Source organism: Gopherus evgoodei, chromosome 2, assembly GCF_007399415.2.
Source record: "Gopherus evgoodei ecotype Sinaloan lineage chromosome 2, rGopEvg1_v1.p, whole genome shotgun sequence".
Lineage (NCBI taxonomy): Eukaryota > Metazoa > Chordata > Testudines > Testudinidae > Gopherus > Gopherus evgoodei.
In genome coordinates, this window is record NC_044323.1 from 95,468,071 (window position 1) to 95,486,249 (window position 18,179).

An 18,179-nucleotide genomic window follows, 5' to 3' on the forward strand; every position below is an offset into this window, starting at 1 on the left:
CGAATTAATCCAAGATTCTCCCATCTAATGGGAAATATATTTATCCTTGGTATTTAGCCATACTCATTTTTTTAAATATAGCACCGAAGAATATTTTGTTTTATTAACAAATCTTTTCAAAAAGCTTGTAATGGACCTATTTGCCTAAGCAAATGCATTTTGAATTATTTATTTTGTTTACCTAACAACTGGAAAAAAAATATAAGGGAAACAAACATCAACATGTCAGTCCACTAAACTTCTTGTCTCCATTAAACTTTTGTTGGTTTGTTTTCATTAACGTTCTGCAGACACAAGTGGAAACATTTTTATTCCAAGCCTTTTAAAGTCAGTTTCACACCATTGCTTCAGATGCTGAAGCTCCCCTCAACAAAATTCTGAGATGCCCAAATTTAAATGACAAGTCATCACTGTAGCTAAGGCTGCATGCGTTACGCTTTATAATCATATTTCTATATGCAACTTGCAACTAGCATTATTGTCTTGCAACTGATTAAGGAGGACACACGTCATCTGGGTAAGAGAACAGACAACATACTTACAACTCAGTCCAAAAGACCTTGGCTTACTCTCTCCAAGCTCTTCTCTTGACCAAAATTCTCTAGCTACGGGTATGTGGACATTCCTCTCTCTCTCTCTCCCTCCCTCCCCCTATCTCCCTCCCTCTCTCAGAGGCAGTGCTTCTCCCATTAGAGGAATTAAAAGTGGTTGGTGCCATGCTAAATTTAACAAGCTCATTAGTATTCTTCCTGTGTGCTTCCTAGTGAACTCTCTCTATTCAAGCAGCTCTCTCTAGCTGAGGGGGTCAGGCGGCTAATCATTAAATCAAACTAATGTCACCCTATCACAATCGGCCTAAGAGAAGGAGGGTTTATTATTTCAGTTTATGCTAAATAAACGGTTTTACAAATGGTCTCCAAGCAAGGTCAACAGCAGCTTCAATTACAAGACAAACTTAACAAGAATTGCTATAAACCAAGTGCTCCGTATTGACTTAAGCACAAGATCTGCTCCGCATATTGCCACTAGCAGGATTGTACAGGAATGCATATTGTAAAATAAAGGAAAGGGTAATCTTTTCTTTGCCAGAATTTGCGACTGCACAGAGACTGCTCATTCACCTCTCCCCAACCAGCTAGCTGCTCAGCTCAATTCACCCCACACAAAGGCTGAAGACCAGACCTCAATGGACCGAGTGAAACATGTTCAAAACTAGGCTCTCTATTGTGACTGAATTTCTTAACATCTTTTCAAAAAGCGGAGAATGCCTTGAGGCTAAAGGAAGAAACAGGCTAATGGTGAATTGGGAATACTGAGCAAATTTCAGAGCCCTTTCCTCCTAGCTTTTGAGGTTGAAAGCAAGCTCTTTCCTTTCAAGTTTCAAAGTCCTTTTTCCTCCCGCAGTGTCACAGAAGGATTTGAAAAGAAGGTAATTGTGCTCACAGTCTCCCTGATCAGAGCTTACGTCCTATTTCTGGTATTTCGGAATACTTCTTGCAATAATGGTGCATATAGCTCAATCCCTTAACCGTCTTGCACTCTGCAATTGCTCATTAAATGAACAATTGCTGGTATAAAATGCCTTTTATGTTCAAGGTCTGGATATAAGATAAGCATTCTAGTATTCTAAATTTGGTTTACTAAGGAAAATCTCCATCATTAAATTACAAAACTGTAGTCAGAATATCAGTTTTTCCCAGAAAAGTAGAATTTTTGGTTGCTGTGAACCAAAATGGGGGGGATGTAAAAAAGATTGAATAATCGGATTCTTAATGGAATAGATATCTAATAAAGAAGCCATTGTCTGTGTTTTTGAGACCCAGTATTTTACTATTTGGAATGATGTAATAGAGCCATTGCCAACCTCATTAGTGAATGGGTGTTCTAAATTTCTTGCATATATACATTGATTACCACTTTTTGACTACCCTCAAGCAAAAAAAAACAAAACAAGCCAGGTATATATATTTTGCTGGAAAAATACACCTGTAAAATTATGGTTGATTTATTTGATAAATTCCACAGTACGTGTATTAACTAAAATTTTTCTTACTATATGTAGGAAAGTTTAAATCCAGCACCTTGGTCCCAAGATTGTTATTTTTTATATTCTGAACAACCGCACACACAGGAGGTGATTTAGAGACACTGACACAGATATGTATTACAAAATGCTTAATGAGTTATAAAAAATACAATCAAGCCGTATCACAGGCTACAAAAACTGATAGATAGTAAGAACTATGCTTACTTTATTCGCAGTGCTTGAACACACATTGTGCAAACATTTTGTGCCTTACAAACCGTATGCCTTACCTAAGCCAACAACTTAAAACAGACAGTTGTTTGTAATGGATTTTTGACTTAAGCTATTTTTTCACTATTGTATGTGTGGCATTTTTTAAACATTATTTGGACTTTAGAATACAGATTCATAGTTCTTTCTCTGCTTTTCTTTTTATCATCCTGTTCCTTTCTTTTGTCTTTTTTTAAATTTCTGCAGAAATAAAATAAATTGAAATAACTGGAGAAGAGTTACTGTGAGAGGTACTAACTATGGACCTTAGCCTGTCAGGTGCAGTAGCGCTTACTACTGTAAACAGTCCCATAAGCATAATGTCAGGTAGCAAGAGTTTGCAGAACTGGGCCTTTCTTTGTGATATGAAAATTTTACGAGATAGTGTATCCCTATTATCTTATCAAGATTACCTTCATGATCATTGTAACAGTGCACACAGTACAGCTCAAATTTGCATTCAATCTTTTGTTTCAAAACTGAGCACAAGCCCAGAACACTCTGCAACAATGCAGTTCTTATGCTTTATGGAGTATAGGGCTTGATCCTGCACTCTTTGAAATCAATGTCAAAGGCCCTACTGACTTCAGTGGTGCAGGATCAGATCCATGTAGAGTCCAAAGTCACACTGACAGCAGCAGGATCAGGCCCAAATCCTTCTTGAGCTACATCATTGGGTGCCCCGGGAGTAGCATGTTGAAGTTTAGAACTCTTCTAAATAGTTTGAACAACAGAAGAAATTTCTTTAATTCAAGTCAATAACTAGAAGATTTTTTTACCCAGGAGAAAAAATAAAATGTAGTAGGAAATTTAAAGGCTAGCTTTGGTTCAGCTGCAAGCAAAACCCCACTGGCTTTAATTGGGAGTTTCTCTGTGTAGAACTGCAGCACTGGGCCCATATTGCTAAAATGAAAAGTGCTTAAATAAACCTGATTAACTACAAAAGACCAGTTTAAGCTCTCAAATCATAACCGGTATATTCCCTGCATGTCACAGAAGGGGGATGCAAAGAAACTACCTGCACCCATGCAGGTGCACAAAAGCACTGCAAGTCAGTCTGCAGCTGCAGAAACCACCTTGTTGAGTACAGGCTCCTGGCTGCTTGTGTTCTCACAGACAAAGGGGAAAAAGTGTGGGCAGAGAGCAGGGCCAGGATGCCTTGCACTAATCCAGTCCAGAGAATTCATGGGGCAGAAAAAGAAACTACACCTGCATATTACTGAAGGTAATCACTAGGAGCTTGAGCCTTTCCATTGACTTCTAGAGGCTTTGGACCAGGTCACTGAAGCTGCTTGCAGTGAACAGAATTCCTGTACAATCCTACTAGTCAATCTGGCTGCTGCTGCCCGAGTGAGTAACCTACACAACCACAGCAAGAGCCTGATCCTCAGAGATGCTGAGCATCCTCAACCCCCACTGAAGTCAATAGGAATTGAGGGCCCACAGCACTTCGCAGACCTAGGGACTCTAAAGAAGCAGGCGCCTGGTTCTGAAGGAGCTGGATTGGGGACTAAATCTGCACAGGTTTTAAAAGAGCAAATAAATACAACTGAAATGCAAATAGCTGAAAATCATTTTTCTTCCTTGCTGACTTCAGGGCTAAGTGTTTCTCCCATTACAGACAGTGGGTTATTGCTCTGACACTTAACGCCATTCAGTGAGTGCAGCCCCCGCACTCCGTTTTAGGTGTTTGTGACGTCAGTGACTGCTGCAAGAGAAACACAGAAGCCCAGGTATCAGCAGGTGGTGAGTTTTTACCTTCTACTAGAAGGCCCAAACCCTCCTTGCTTTCCTCGCACAAGTAATCCCAGGGGTTCTGTGGAACTATTCATGCAAGGCAAGAGGGATTTAGCCTCACATCCAGCATCAGAAATGCTGAGGTGGCTGGGTATGAATGGTATATAGAATACAAACCATCTCTGAGATGCTTGTTGACATATGGAAGAGTTAGGCCGACTGCTTAGCTCAATGAGAAAGACTCTCATAGCAGTTGTAGAATCACTACACAGCTCCAGCAAAAAAAAGAAGAAAAAACTGAACACAGCAGGGGTAGACATCTACAGTCATAGTTAAGTGCCAAATTTGCAGACACTGAGTTGTACAATTTCTCCTTTTCAATTTGTATGATTTAATTTTAATTTATATTTTTATAATCATTTAAATTTGTTTTAGGACTGCTACTTAAGAAATGAGAAGCATTAACATAATCCCAAATAAAAACTTGAGGTTTTTTACTGCTATTTATCAGAAGTATCTCCTTCTCTAGGAAACCCTGCAAAGACAGCGAGTTGCTGTAAGTCAGCCTCCCCAAACTAAAATGTTTGCTTTGAGCCTGTTGAACAGCAGTTTAAATACATTTCCGGGTGTACTGCTCTCCCTCAGTATTGAAACTCTTCAAAGGCCAAGATTCCCAAATATACCTTGGAGAAAAGTGACTCCGTACTTTATGATCCTATTTCTCAGGAAGGAGAATTATCCTCAACTTCTTGCAGAGCACTGAAAGGTTCCTCTGATTAAGAATTTGAAAATGTTATGAAGTTCCTTCTGTTAGCCAGTTATTAGATTGTTAGTCACTGCTTACTTTCAGTGGGCTAATTGGTCACATCAAAGAAGCTACAATAACCTCCCAGGAGAGGTTTGTTGTTTTTTTTAAAATGTATTTCTCAATCATCTGATACCCACAGATACGCATAAATGTGCTAACAGTTTAATTTCACTTCTAGACACAGGGAGACACATCCTATGGTACTGCCAGTTTGTACCACACCCCATTGGTTATCTAGCCCCAAAGCTGGTTTAAAAGGCCCCAGGGTGATACTCCAGCAGCACAGAGCCAGAATAGCTACTCCCTGCCACTACTGGTATAGCAGGAAAATGGGTATGTGGCTAGATCAATCCTGCACTACATCAATCCTCAGCTGTGGTCTCAGCCTCCTGTGGCTGTTATTAGCCTGAGTAAATTAAATCAGCCTTGCACAGAAGCTGTGCTAGGGCCAAGAGAATGCAAAGGTGAACTTCACATTCGCACACCACTGCATTTTGAGCAGGTCAGCCACAGCTGATGATCTGGTCCTCGATATCCTAAAAAGTTAATATAAGTGGCCCTCTTATATGCAACAGAGTTAAGATTTCCTTCCTCTTTCTCAGACAGATTCAAGTGGGTAAGCGTAACAAGTAGGCATGCACTAAGCAGTTTAATAACAACACAGAAGCAGGTAAACCCTTTCAGTATGGTAGACTTTGCCCATTTCAGTGTGAACGTACTGTTGCATCCTCTAGTGCCATTGTGGTTAAGATTCTATCAGTCCTTCCATAATATCCTCATACTTCAGGGCTTTAAAACATGACCTTTAAACAACAAAAAAAAAGTGCATGCTATATTTCAGAACAAACATACTAGTCGGGTTGTGCTCTGAGTTATACCCCACACCACCTCAATTGAAGTCAATGGGCACGTTCTAAATCAGAGCAGAATTTGTATGTTGTATACATTTCTATTAATTAATTATATGAGATAGATACAAACTATACCCTGGCTTACATCCTGCCCAAACATAATGGCTTCATGAGGTTGCATGAGGTATATACAGAATGTAAACTTACACACATAAATGTGTATTCCTACATTTCATATAAAACGTCTATTGACCATTTAAAAAAAATATAATACTACAAAACAAATTTTAAAACATATCAGGTTTGGGGTGGGAGAGAGCGGTTAAGAGCCCTGAAAGCCAAAACAGTTGATTTTTAAATAAAACATTGCTGGCCATTATTCCAGAGAGCAAACTAGGCCCTTCTAAAAATGACAGTTATTTTATTAATAAGTGGAAGCTAGCAACCACATTCCTGCACCTTTATTTTTCTCCCCCTTGAATTTAGAAGGAGCTAAATTGATGGTCCTGGACCATGAAGTCTTCTATTTATCCACCAAACAGGTACAGCAAGTGCAAGGGTTCAGAGGCCGCCCACCGAGCCCACTCCATACCCCTTCAAGTCACACAAACACACACACACACACACACACAATAAAACTCCCTCCCACCTGAAAAAACAGTTACCTATCTTTTCATAACTGTTGTTCTTCGACATGTGTTGCTCATGTCCGTTCTATTCTAGATGTGTGCGCGCCCATGTGCACAGTCATCAGAGATTTTTGCTTTAGCAGTATCCATAAAGTCGACTGCGGTACCCCCTTGAGTGCCACACTCATGTGCTGGTATATTAGGCACCGCTGGCCCTACACCCTCTCAGTTCCTTCTCGCCAGCAACTCTGACAGAGGGGCAGGAGGGCGGGTAATGGAATGGACATGAGCAACACATCTCAAAGAACAACAGTTACGAAAAGGTAGGTAACCGTTTTTTCTTCTTCAAGTACTTGCTCATGTCCATTCCATTCTAAGTGACTCACAAGCAGTATCCTCGGAAGTGGGCTTGGAGTTCACGGTCTTATAGCTTGCAGCACTGCTCTACCGAAGCCAGCATCATCCTGGGCCTGCAGGGTAAGTGCATAACGGGATGTGAATGTGTGGACAAATGACCAGGTGGCCGCAATACAGATATCCCAGATAAGCACTTGGGCTAGGAAAGCTGCTGAAGAGGCTTGTGCCCTGATTGAATCAGTGGTTATGATCGCTGGAGGGGGCACCTTTGCCTGATCATAGCAACAGCAAATGGAGGCAGTGATCCAAGAAGAAATTCTTTGAGCAGACACTGGACGACCTTTCATCCTGTCGGCCACCATGATGAACAATTGTGTCCACTTGCGAAATGGCTTGGTCCTTTCAATGTAGAAGGCTAGCGCCCTCCTGACGTCTAGGGAATGCAACCTATGCTCCTCAGATTTATGTGGCTTTGGAAAAAAGACAGGTAAGTAAATGTCTTGGCCCGTATGAAACTAAGAGACCCTCTTGGGCAGGAAAGCCAGGTGTGGCCGCAGCTGGACCTTGTCTCTGTAAAAGACTGTATAGGTTAGTTCGGAGGAAAACGCCTTAATTTCAGAGACTCTGCTGGGAGATGTTATTATAACCAAGAACACAACCTTCCAGGAAAGTGAAGGAGAGAGCAGGAAGCCAGAGGCTCGAAGGGGGTCTCTTGAGCCATGACAGCACACGGTTCAGGTCCCACAGAGGGACAGGGTCCCTGACGTGCAGCTAGAGGTGCTCAAGACCCTTGAGGAACATGGAAGTTATGTTCTGGGAAAAAAACCTTTGAGAGGTGGATGGAAGGCCAAGACAGCACCCAAGTAGTCCTTAATCGATGAAAGGGACAGGCCTTGAAGCTTGAGATGCAGAAAGTAGTCCACGATTAACTGCAGTGAGGTCCACTCGGGCTGAATGCCTTTATCCGAGGTTCAATAAGCAACGCACTTCCATTTGGCCAGATAGGTTGCTCTGGGGGAGGGCTTTCTGCTGCCCAACAGAACCTTTTTGACACTGGCCGAGCACTCTTGTTCCTCTGCATTTAAACATGCAGCAGCCAAGCCATCAGATGCAGCACTGCCAGGTTTGGATGCAGAAGCCTGCCTTGGTTTTGGGACAGCAGCTCCGGCAGAGTAGTAGCTGTAACGGAGCAGCCATTAAGAGGTCCAGCAACATGCTGAACCATTGTTGGCATGGCCAAGCTGGCGCTATGAGGATCACCTTCGCCCTGTCCTGCTTGATCTTCATGAGGACTCTGTGAATTAACGGCACTGGAGGGAAGGCGTACAACAGTGCCCCCGACCACGGGAGCAGAAAAGTGTCCAACAGGGAGCTTTGGCCAATCCCCAAATTGAGCAGAAAACATGGCACTTCCTGTTCTGTCTGGATATGAACACGTCCACCCGGAGAGTCCCCCACCTCTGGAAAATGATGCTGTCCACCTCTGGATGGAGTGACTACTCATGGCAAAATGAGAGGATCCCAGTGAGGCCATCTGCTAAAGTGTTCCTGACCCCAAGGAGGTGTGCAGTTATAAGATGGATGTTGTGTTGTATACAGAGGTCCCAGAGCCAAAGGGCTTCTTGGCAAAAGCCAAGTGATCTGGCTCCACCTTGCCTGTTGATATAGAACATAGTCACTGTATTGTCCGTGAGGACTTGAACCACTCTGCTTCTTATGTGAGGTAGGAAGGCTTGGCAGGCCAGGCGAAATGCCCCGAGCTCCCTGACGTTGATGTGTAGGGAGCGATCATGACTTGACCAATGACTTTGCGTGCTGAGACCATCCAAGTGGGCTCCCCACCCCACCCCAGGTCCAAGGCATTGGAGAGGAGGGTCATCAATGGGGACGGAGCTGAAAAGGAAACTCTCTCCAACACTGATGAAGGATTCTGCCACCATGTGCGTAATGTCAGCATGTGGTCCAGGACCCTCACTACACGGTCCATGCAGGGACCAAGCTGTGTCTGTTGGGGATGCAGACTGATGCCAACCACACCTGCAGGGGCCTGAGGTGGAGCTGTGTGTGCTGGACCACTTAAGGGTAGGCTGCCATGTGCCCCAACAATTGCAGGCACCTTTGAGCAGTGGTGAGAGAGTGGGCTTTCATGCAAGAGATCAGGTCCACCATGACTTGGAACTGGGCCTCGGGGAGGAAGACTTTGGCCTGAACAGAGTCAAGGACCATTCCAATGAACTCTATGTGTTACTCTGGAATTAAGGTTGACTTTTTCTCATGTATTAACAGCCCAGATCCCAGCAGGTGGAACAAACCAGATTGAGATGCCACCACATCTGATTCCGGGACCAGCTCTTATTAGTCAGTCATCAAAGTATGGGTAAATTTGAACATCCCAATGCCTCAGGTGAGCGGCCACTGGCACTGTGCACTTTGTGAACACTCTCGGGGCTGACAAGAGACCGCAGGGCCGTGCTATGAATTGGAAGTGGCGCTGGCCCAGCACAAAACGGAGGAAGCACGTGTGCCCTAGGAAAATGGAAATATGGAACTATGTGTCCTTCAAGTCAAGGGTGGTGTCCCGGTCTCCCAGATCGAGGGGATGATGGAGGCCATGGGGACCATGTGAAATTTCAACTTCTTGGGAGACTTGTTGAGGTGACACAGGTCCAAAATGGGTCTGAGGCTCCCTTTTGGTTTCGGGATTAGGAAGTAGCAGGAGTAGTACCCTTTTCCTTTCATGTCCCAAGGGACATCCTCCACCACCCCCAGGTGCAGGAGGTTCTCGACCTCTTAAACGAGAAGTTGCTCATGAGAAGGGTCCCTGAAGAGAGACAGGGAAGTGAGGTGGGAGGGAGGATCGGCCACAAACTGCAGAGTGTAACCCAAAGATATTACGTCGCGCATCCAATGGTCTGAGGTCAGCCGTGACCAGGCCAACCAGAAGGGGCGCAGGCAGTAAAAGAAAGAGTAGGAAGGTGGATCTTGCGATGTGACTGGGGTGCCATCCTTGAGAACACCATCAAAATGCCTGCTTCTGGCCTCCTTGGTTCCTAGAAGGCCCAGGCTGAGCAGTTCAATGGTAAGATGGCAGGTGTCACCATGTAGACCACTTGTCTCTATCCTTTTTCCTGTAGGTGCTCAGCCAGGGAGTTCCCCAGGACCTAGACTAGGGATGCAGAGGAGGCTGAGAATGGAATGGTGTCCTGGCCTGCTGAGGTGTATGAAGGCCGAAAGAGTGGAGGGTGGCACAGGAGTCTTTAAGGCCATGGAGCCTTGCATCTGTGTGCTCAGAGAACAGCCCTTCCCTCTCAAATGTGAGGTCCTGCATCAAACAGGAGGTCCTACATCTCCTGGGATAACCTGGAGGACTGTAACAGGAGCTGCGCCTCATGACCACTCTGGTCGCCGAGTCCATAGTGTCCCAGGCCATGTGGAGGGCACCTCTCGCCACTGCTGTGCCTTCTTTCACTAAAGCAGTGAACTCCTGAGCTTTGTCCTATAGGAGGGTTTCCTTGAATTTGCTGAGGGAGTTCCACACATTAAAATTGTACCTGCCTAACAGGGCCTGGTGGTTAGACACCCAAAATTGCAGGCTGGCTGTCGAATAAATTTTCCTGCCAAACAAGTCCAGTCTCTCGATGTCTTTGTTTATTGGCCACTGACTTGGCCCTGCCTGTCCCATTCATTGACAGTGGACATGACTTGTGACGCTGGTGGAGGGTGTGTCTACAAATATTCGAACCCTTTTGCAGGGACATAGTACTTCTTTTCCACCTTCTTAGAAGAAGGTGGAATGGAAGAGCGGGTCTGCCACAGCAATTTGGCAATCTTAAGGATCCCTGGTAGACAGGCAGCGTGACCCAGACCGGGGTGGTGGAGGATATAAATTAAAGAGGTCGTCGGACTGCTCTGCCACCTCCTCAATTTTCAAGTTCAAATTAGTAGCTACCCTTTTAAAGAGGGCCTGGTGCTCCTTGAAGTTGTTGGGTGGACTGCCCATTTGGAAGGGGTCCGCCACCGCTTTGTCCACAGACAGAGACGAACGCACTACCACAGCAGGGGTGGGTTCCCCTTCCCTCTCCGGGGATGGCTCCTAAGGTGTTGGAGCCCAGTGTGCTGCCCCCATGTCAGATTTGGTGCTGCGTTCTGATTCCGGTGCTGGTGAGGCGTGGGGTCCGATGTCTAGGAGCCAGGGTCGGGGTCCGAGCAGGAGGGCTCCAACTCAGGACGCAGTGTAGCCTCCATGATGCGGGCCCTCAAGCAGATATCCTGCTCCTTCTGGGTAAAAGTTCTTACAGATTCTGCACTTATCCTTTCTATGGGACTCCCCCAAGCACTTCCAACAGCTGCCGTGGGGGTCACTAAGAGGCATCGGCCTGTTGCATGATGAGCATGGTTTGAAGCCAGGGGAATGGGGCATGACCTGCTCTGGGGCGAAGTCCCAGCTGGGATGCTAACTACCGAACTAACCTAACACTTAACTTACTCTACCTACCAACTATATACGAAGAAGATGGACAATGGGTTGTAAAGAACCAATAACGCGCTTGCAATGCAAGACGAGGTGCTCCGACGAACCGTCGGGGCGGTAAGAAGGAACTGAGAGAGTGTAGGGCTGACAGCACCTAATATACCAACTCATGAGTGCAGCATTCAAGAGGGTGCCACAGCCAATCCTATGGATACCGCTAAGGCAAAAAATCTCTGATGACTGTGTACGTGGGCACGCACACACCTAGGCAGCAGGTTTAAAACAAATAAAAGGAAGTTCTTCTTCACGCAGCGCACAGACAACTTGTGAAACTCCTTACCTGAGGAGGTTGTGAAGGCTAGGACTATAACAGTGTTTAAAAGAGAACTGGATACATTCATGGTGGTTAAGTCCATAAATGGCTATTATCCAGGATGGGTAAGGAATGGAGCCCCTAGCCTCTGATTGTCAGAGGATGGAGAGGGATGGCAGGAGAGAGATCCCTTGATCATTGCCTGTTAGGTTCACTCCCTCTGGGGCACCTGGCATTGGCCACTGTCGCTAGACAGATACTGGGCTAGATGGACCTTTGATCTGACCCGGTACGGCCGTTCTTATGATGAAATTGACATGAGCAAGCACTCGAAGAAGCAGCAGAAGAAGCAGCAATTTCCTGAAAACTCTGAAAAAATCATCTCCCGCAAACACACACTCTTCAGGTTTCTCTGCTGGGGGGTATACACTAGCCCACTGTACAGAGATGCACATGGCCATATTATAGCTGCATATATACATGGCCCTTAAATTCCAACCTGCCATTAAATCCCAAACTCTACCATCACATTTAAGTGAATGCCAGAGTGGTTCCAAGGGACTGGTGCACAGGTATGGGCAAAACGAAAGAGAAATGGAGATTTTGGAAAGAATACAAAGAACAAGTTTCTTCTACCATAGTTGGACTCCCTAAAGGCACAAGTTTAGGGGCTTCGAAGGATAGTTATACATACAGCTATAATGTATAGATTTATCCTGGCTCTCATTTTTAGCCTGCTTAAATCTTAGTCCCACCAATCCCCTCACCTAGGGAAGGAATAATGTTCAAAGCTTTGCACAGCCGGTTTGGGTCAGATAAAAACTGAATAATTAAGACGATTAACCAATGTTTGCTGAGTTTCAGAGCTCCCCACTCCCAGAAATGTGCCGTCTCCTTTTGCCTAACCACCCCTCTTCACAAACAAGCCCTATGACCCTCATTCTCTCCCCTCTGCCTGATGTTGTTGGAAGGGCTCATGCTATCACTGGAGGCGAAGCCTGAACAGCCTGTATTCACCACTAAGGTCTTGAAGGGGCAGATAAAAGGACATTAGTTCTTCTGGATCTTCAAGGGCTAGCTCAGTCCCCCTTTCCTGTTTTATTTTGGGAGAGGGGGCAGTTCGGCCTGAAGCCCCGCTTCTTTCTCCCAAGCCTATCCCTCTACAAATCCATGGTACTTTGGCATGTTCTGAGTGGAGAGTAGGGACGTTTTCTTCTCCCCACCACTGTGCATATAATAGCATGGAGATAGAGCTGGTTCTTAATCAAATGTTTTCAGGGCTCAAAAGAAGGCTTACTATTAGTTGGACTATAGGGATGAGCAAAAGTGCTTTGAGAATTAGTTTTTCGAGACAATTCTGCCCATCCCTAATTTTACCGCTCTTGTCTTAATGCTCTATAATATTTTTCTACACTTCAGAATATTGTTGCTAACCATTTTTAGGACTATCATATATTTCAAATTATCATTATGTGATGTATATCTGAGGATGGATGAACAGACAGATCATCAGGAATGAAACTTGTAAGTTCACAGAGGAAGTTTCAGAAACATTTTATTAAACTTTTGGCTTTCATGCTGAATTTATTTGCTGTGGTAGGTTCAAATCAGAATTTTAAAGTTATTAATCATGTTTCAGTGGTTCCAGAAATGTACAATTGGACAGAAGAAGATTTAACATTTTTCTTTTTTTTTTTTTTTTTGGTGCTTTAATACCCTAATTATTTTATGTAAAGCTAAACAAACCAGCTTCACTAAAAAGGAGAGTTAAATAAGTGTATGCTTTATGGAAGGTGAGGGAGAAAACACTTGAAAGCAACTTCACTTGGATTGTTTACAAACAAGCATAAACAAAAAAATTCATTGAATGCTGATCAGGAGTGTAATCCACTCCTGCATGCTGAGAAAGAATGTGAAGCTGTTGCCAATAAAAGGGGTTTCATACTAAACAAGAAAGTTCTCAAAAACAAAAGAGGGTTATCAAATTATAGTAAATTTAAGTAGCCTGTTTTTTAAAACAAAACAAAACTAGGATTTGCTTCTTAAAATTCACTACAAGGAATTGTAACCTTTCCTAAATGTGCCACAGGCTTTTCCATCCAGGCAATATTAAAACTAATAAGATTTTTTTAAAATTTCTGTTAATTATAAGGTATGTGCAGTAACGAAGTGCAGTAGTGCGGCATTCAATCAGAGGAACTGAAGCAAAAAGAAACAAAATTCATGAAAAAAGGGGCCTCCTACTGAAAGAAAAAAAATTTAAAACCAGAAACACAAATCTGTAAAAGCATTTCATAGGAATCTCTCATAATGGGTTTGAGTCTACAGTTCTTACACAGGAAAAACTTATTGTGGTAGACTCATAATGGAGTTTTACATAGAAAAAGACTAACCACCAATCTCTTCTCCAACGTCCTCTGTTGCCTTCAGCAAGTCACTTAGAGCAGTGGTTCTGAACCAGAAGTACACATACCCCTGTGGGTATTCAGAGGTCTTCCAAAGGGTACATCAACTCATCTAGATATTTGCCAAGTTTTACAACAGTCTAAATAAAAAGCACCAGCAAAATCAGCACAAACTAAAACTTCATAGAGATGATGACTTGTTTATACTGCTCTATATACTATACACTGACATGTAAGTACAATATTCATATTCCAATCGATTAATTTTATAATTATCTGGTAAAAATGAGAAAGTATGCAATGTTTCAGTAATAGTCTGCTGTGATACTTTTGTATTTTTATGTCTGATTTTGCAAACAAGTAGTTTTTAAGTGAGGTGGAACTTGGCGGTACGCAAGATAAATCAGACTCCTGAAAGGGTACAGTAGTCTGGAAAGGCTGAGAGCCACTGAATTAGAGCTTGTCCACATACAGTTCAGACTGTTGAGGTGGGAACTGAGTGTGCACGAGCATGCTGACCTGTAACTCCCATGTGTGGACACTGTAGCATGAACTAAAAGATACCTAATTTGTATTAACTTAGTCCTGTTTGAAAAGGAAATGCAACCTGGGTACCTTTTTAGTTTACACCCACAGCATCCACACAGGGGAGTTACAGCACAGCACACCAGTGCACACTGTAATTCATTTCCCTGCAGTCTGATCTGTGGGGCCAAGTAGACAGAGCTTAAATTTCTCAGTGCCTCAGGTTCCCCAATTAGTAGCACTGTGATTGAGTGAATTAGTATTTGTAAAGCACTCTCAATATAAAAAACATTTGTATTAGTAAGAACTTGGTATCATTGTGAGGAATAAATACGTAGGAAAGAGAAGTGCATCAAATTTTAAGTACAAAAATCTCTCTACAGATCTGCAACCAAAGCATATTTGGGTGAGAACGTAAACCTATTCCAAAGCCATCCTGCGTACCACCTCACCCCTGCACACCAAGATCTCAATTCTCTACAATCATGAATACCCTGACCTCCCATTGTCTTTAATAGCAGCTGAGGACAGGCAAAGACAGCAGAAGTGGAGCATAACAGAATAATTAGTGAATCATAAGTTAACAAAAATCAACCTCAATATGAAAGAAAAAGAAAATAATCAATCTAACCGTCATGCAGCTCTTGCCCTGAACAAATTACACTGCACAAAGCCACATGGTTAGCAGTCATAAATATCTTGCCTACGTACTATGTAATGGAGAAATCTCACACAAAATTAAGCCCAAATCCTCAAAAGGTATTTAGATGCCTAATTCTCATTCAAATTAAGCAGAGGATCTGGACCTCCGCTCTCACGTCTCCTCTTTTCCTTCTCATATCTATACTACTTTAAAATCTGACTCTGAAGTTTGTAGGTTGTTTTCTTAACAACAGCACTTTCTTATGTCTATTTTTAAAACTTCTCGTAATGCTAATTTTTGATCATCACATCAACAATGATAGTAGCAAGCTCAAAGTGCCAGTGTCGCTCACAGTTTATTAAATATATAAGATTAAGTGTTCAAAAATTGACTCAAATTTTGTGTCTACAGTTTTGGGAATACAATTATTTTCTCCCATAAAACCAAAATATTGTGCATGCATATGATGTTTGCAGGATCAAATCAAATAGCCAGATGCAGTCGGATTACATATATTCTGTTTTGGAAGTACAAATACTGCAAGTGAATAGAAGCCCCTTTGAAAATCTAGCCATTGGTAGAAGTTGAAGGTGATTAAAAAAAAAGGTACACCTTGCTGACACTAATGGAAATTCATCTTTTTTCTCTTCACTGGAAAGCTTTAGTCCTTTGGTTCTATAATACAAATATATTTCACATCAAGCTGCCAGCCCTTTCAGATAAGAAGAATTCTTTTATCCTAATCTCATTGTTTGGGCAAGTTCTACTAAAAGTGTTGTAAGTGGTGAAGAATAGCAATAGATAAGCCATAACCTAAACATGTAACTTGTGTTGCTTTTACTGTGCTTCTGACAATTTTGTCAACTGTGCCACGGTGATGCGGTCCGACTCATCACTCCACCGCCTCCTGCTGGCTGTCACGGGAATTACCTTCTCGCCAGTGCGCCCTCTTCTGGTGGTGCCACTGTCACTTCTGTTCTGGGACCCACGTCACTCCCAGGACCGCAGAGTCCTCTTCAGTGACACAGCCCTCCAGACATGCAATGCTATGTGTTCCCACCTTCCGGGGGCTGAGCAATATCTGTCCAGCCACTTCCCTCAGTGGCAACTGCAGTCCAGAGTTCCACCACTTTCCCAGTGGTGACTGGGGATGAGGGGACCCAGACCCAGCCACTACTCCAGATCCCAGCCCAGGGACCCTGTAGATGCTGCCACTTGCTGCGTCCTCTCCGACTCCTCTGCAGATCTCCCTGGGCCACTTCCCCACGGTCCCAGCAATCTCTTTGCCCTTGCCTCAGGGCCTCAGCCTGCAGATCCCTGCAGCCCACCAGGAGCTGCCTTTAGCTCCCCGGGTCTCTGCCTGCAGCACTGCTCTTTCCAGGGTGCTTGCTGCCTTCAGCGTACAAGACAGTGAGTCCTCCTCTCTCCTCAAGCTCCAGGGAGTGACTGAAGCTGCTCCGCTTGCAGCCCTTCTTAAATGAGCTGGCCTGGCCCTGATTGGCTGCTCCTTGCAACCCCTCTCTGATTGTCTGTCTCCTGCGCAGCCTTCCAAGGGCTTATTAACCTTTGGAGCCCAGTGCGGGGCAGGCGTGCCATCACAGCCACATAGCATCATATACTGAAATAAGACAGGCAAATCTCCAGAGAAAGTGAAATTTGATAGTATTAGTCCAATCTAATATAACTAATCACCACAGATGTACCAAGAGTGAGCTTTCAAAAATCACCACCTGAAATGGAGGAAACTCCTAACAGAAAATTTTGTATTTCCATGACAAGAAGGTTTTTCAAGACTTCATAGAGTGCATATGATATTAGAAATAGAATGGATAATGGAGTTGCCTGTTGTGACTCATAGTAAGGTTAGCGCCGCTCACTGTAATGAACTAGATATTTCTATTTCAGGCTTTATCTTCAAAAATCATGGCGACAAAGCTATAACTTGGACATTAAAAAGAGTGTTAACGTCAAAGTACATGCACTTCTTTTTTATATTAACCAAAGACTCAGACTGGCAGTCGTACTGGCACCAATCAGTGGTGTAGATGCAAGTTTTAGAAGCAGCTGAACTGAACATGGTGATGCATTTGCTCACTGGTTTGTGAAAACATATCATCAGCTTCACCCTACATTTTCTACAACTGGTTGACTCTAAAGTGGCAGATTGACTTTTATGTTGAAATTCATTCCCCTCTGGGCAGCCACTTCAGCACCTCTTTCCATGCTTCTAAATATCTAAAATCTTTGTATTTTTTAAAACAAATTATAAGCCTGTTACCTCCAAAGCAAGAACAATTCCTCTCTCCAGATAGGACACCCTTCTCTGTTTTACCTATCACTAAATATGGGACAATATTTTTTTTTATATTGCAATTTTTTCAATGTATTTGGAAATTACTGTATAGCACTCCAAATACTTTGTCCAGAGATGCGAGGAGCACTTTATAAGTTATAAATTAAATGACAGTTATTACTACTGTGCTAGATCTTTACTCAGCCTCATCCCTTTAGAAGACCTCCATTGATACATTAGTGAATTACAAATCAGAACTACAGAAATATTGGGTCTAGTAAAAACTAGAATTGTGTGAACTTTCAATATGAAACCTGAAACCCCATGAAACTTTCAGGCTTTGTTTCACATTCAGAACTTTGCCCATGATCACGGAGACACTTGATGAGGTTAGTGAAACTTATGAGTCAACTGGGCCTAGTTTCAAGTGAACCTGAGATAATTTATGGTTGTGTGTCAAAACAAGGTGAAACTTGCCATTTCTCCATAAAATCAGTTGAAACTCAGCATTTTTGACTGAATTTCCTTTGAGATTAAGTTTGTTGAAGCCTGAAACTGAAGGTGGAGGAGAATGTAGCAGTAATGTGGAGAAACAATGCAGGTAAATGCTACTAATTATACTATATTTTATCTACAAATTCCTGGTAACACAAACATCCACACTCTCCCCCCAACAAAATGTATAAATCCGTCAGAAATCATCCAATATAGTCACAGACTGCAGAGAACAATCCTAATCCAGGAGAATCAATATTATATATGCTCTTTTCTTGAAGACCACTATAGATTTGTGTCAACAGTCTCAGACACCCCAACCCACTGCCCTCCCTGACAATTCTGATATCACCTAC

The 18,179-nt window shown here is 43.3% G+C and overlaps 1 protein-coding gene across 3 annotated transcripts in view; it reads right to left on the bottom strand.

Moving 5' to 3' along the window:
* The window catches only part of GLI3 (GLI family zinc finger 3), a 257,580-nt gene that overhangs the window by 174,128 nt on the left and 65,273 nt on the right, over window positions 1–18,179 (bottom strand). The window contains exon 1 of one of the 3 annotated variants that reach the window (XM_030551399.1): window positions 543–576. The exons of the other annotated variants lie outside the window; for them this stretch is intronic. The gene's annotated coding sequence lies outside the window, so the exon portion shown is untranslated. Of the gene's footprint in view, window positions 1–542; window positions 577–18,179 lie in introns of those variants that run through there. 3 annotated transcript variants of the gene reach the window in all.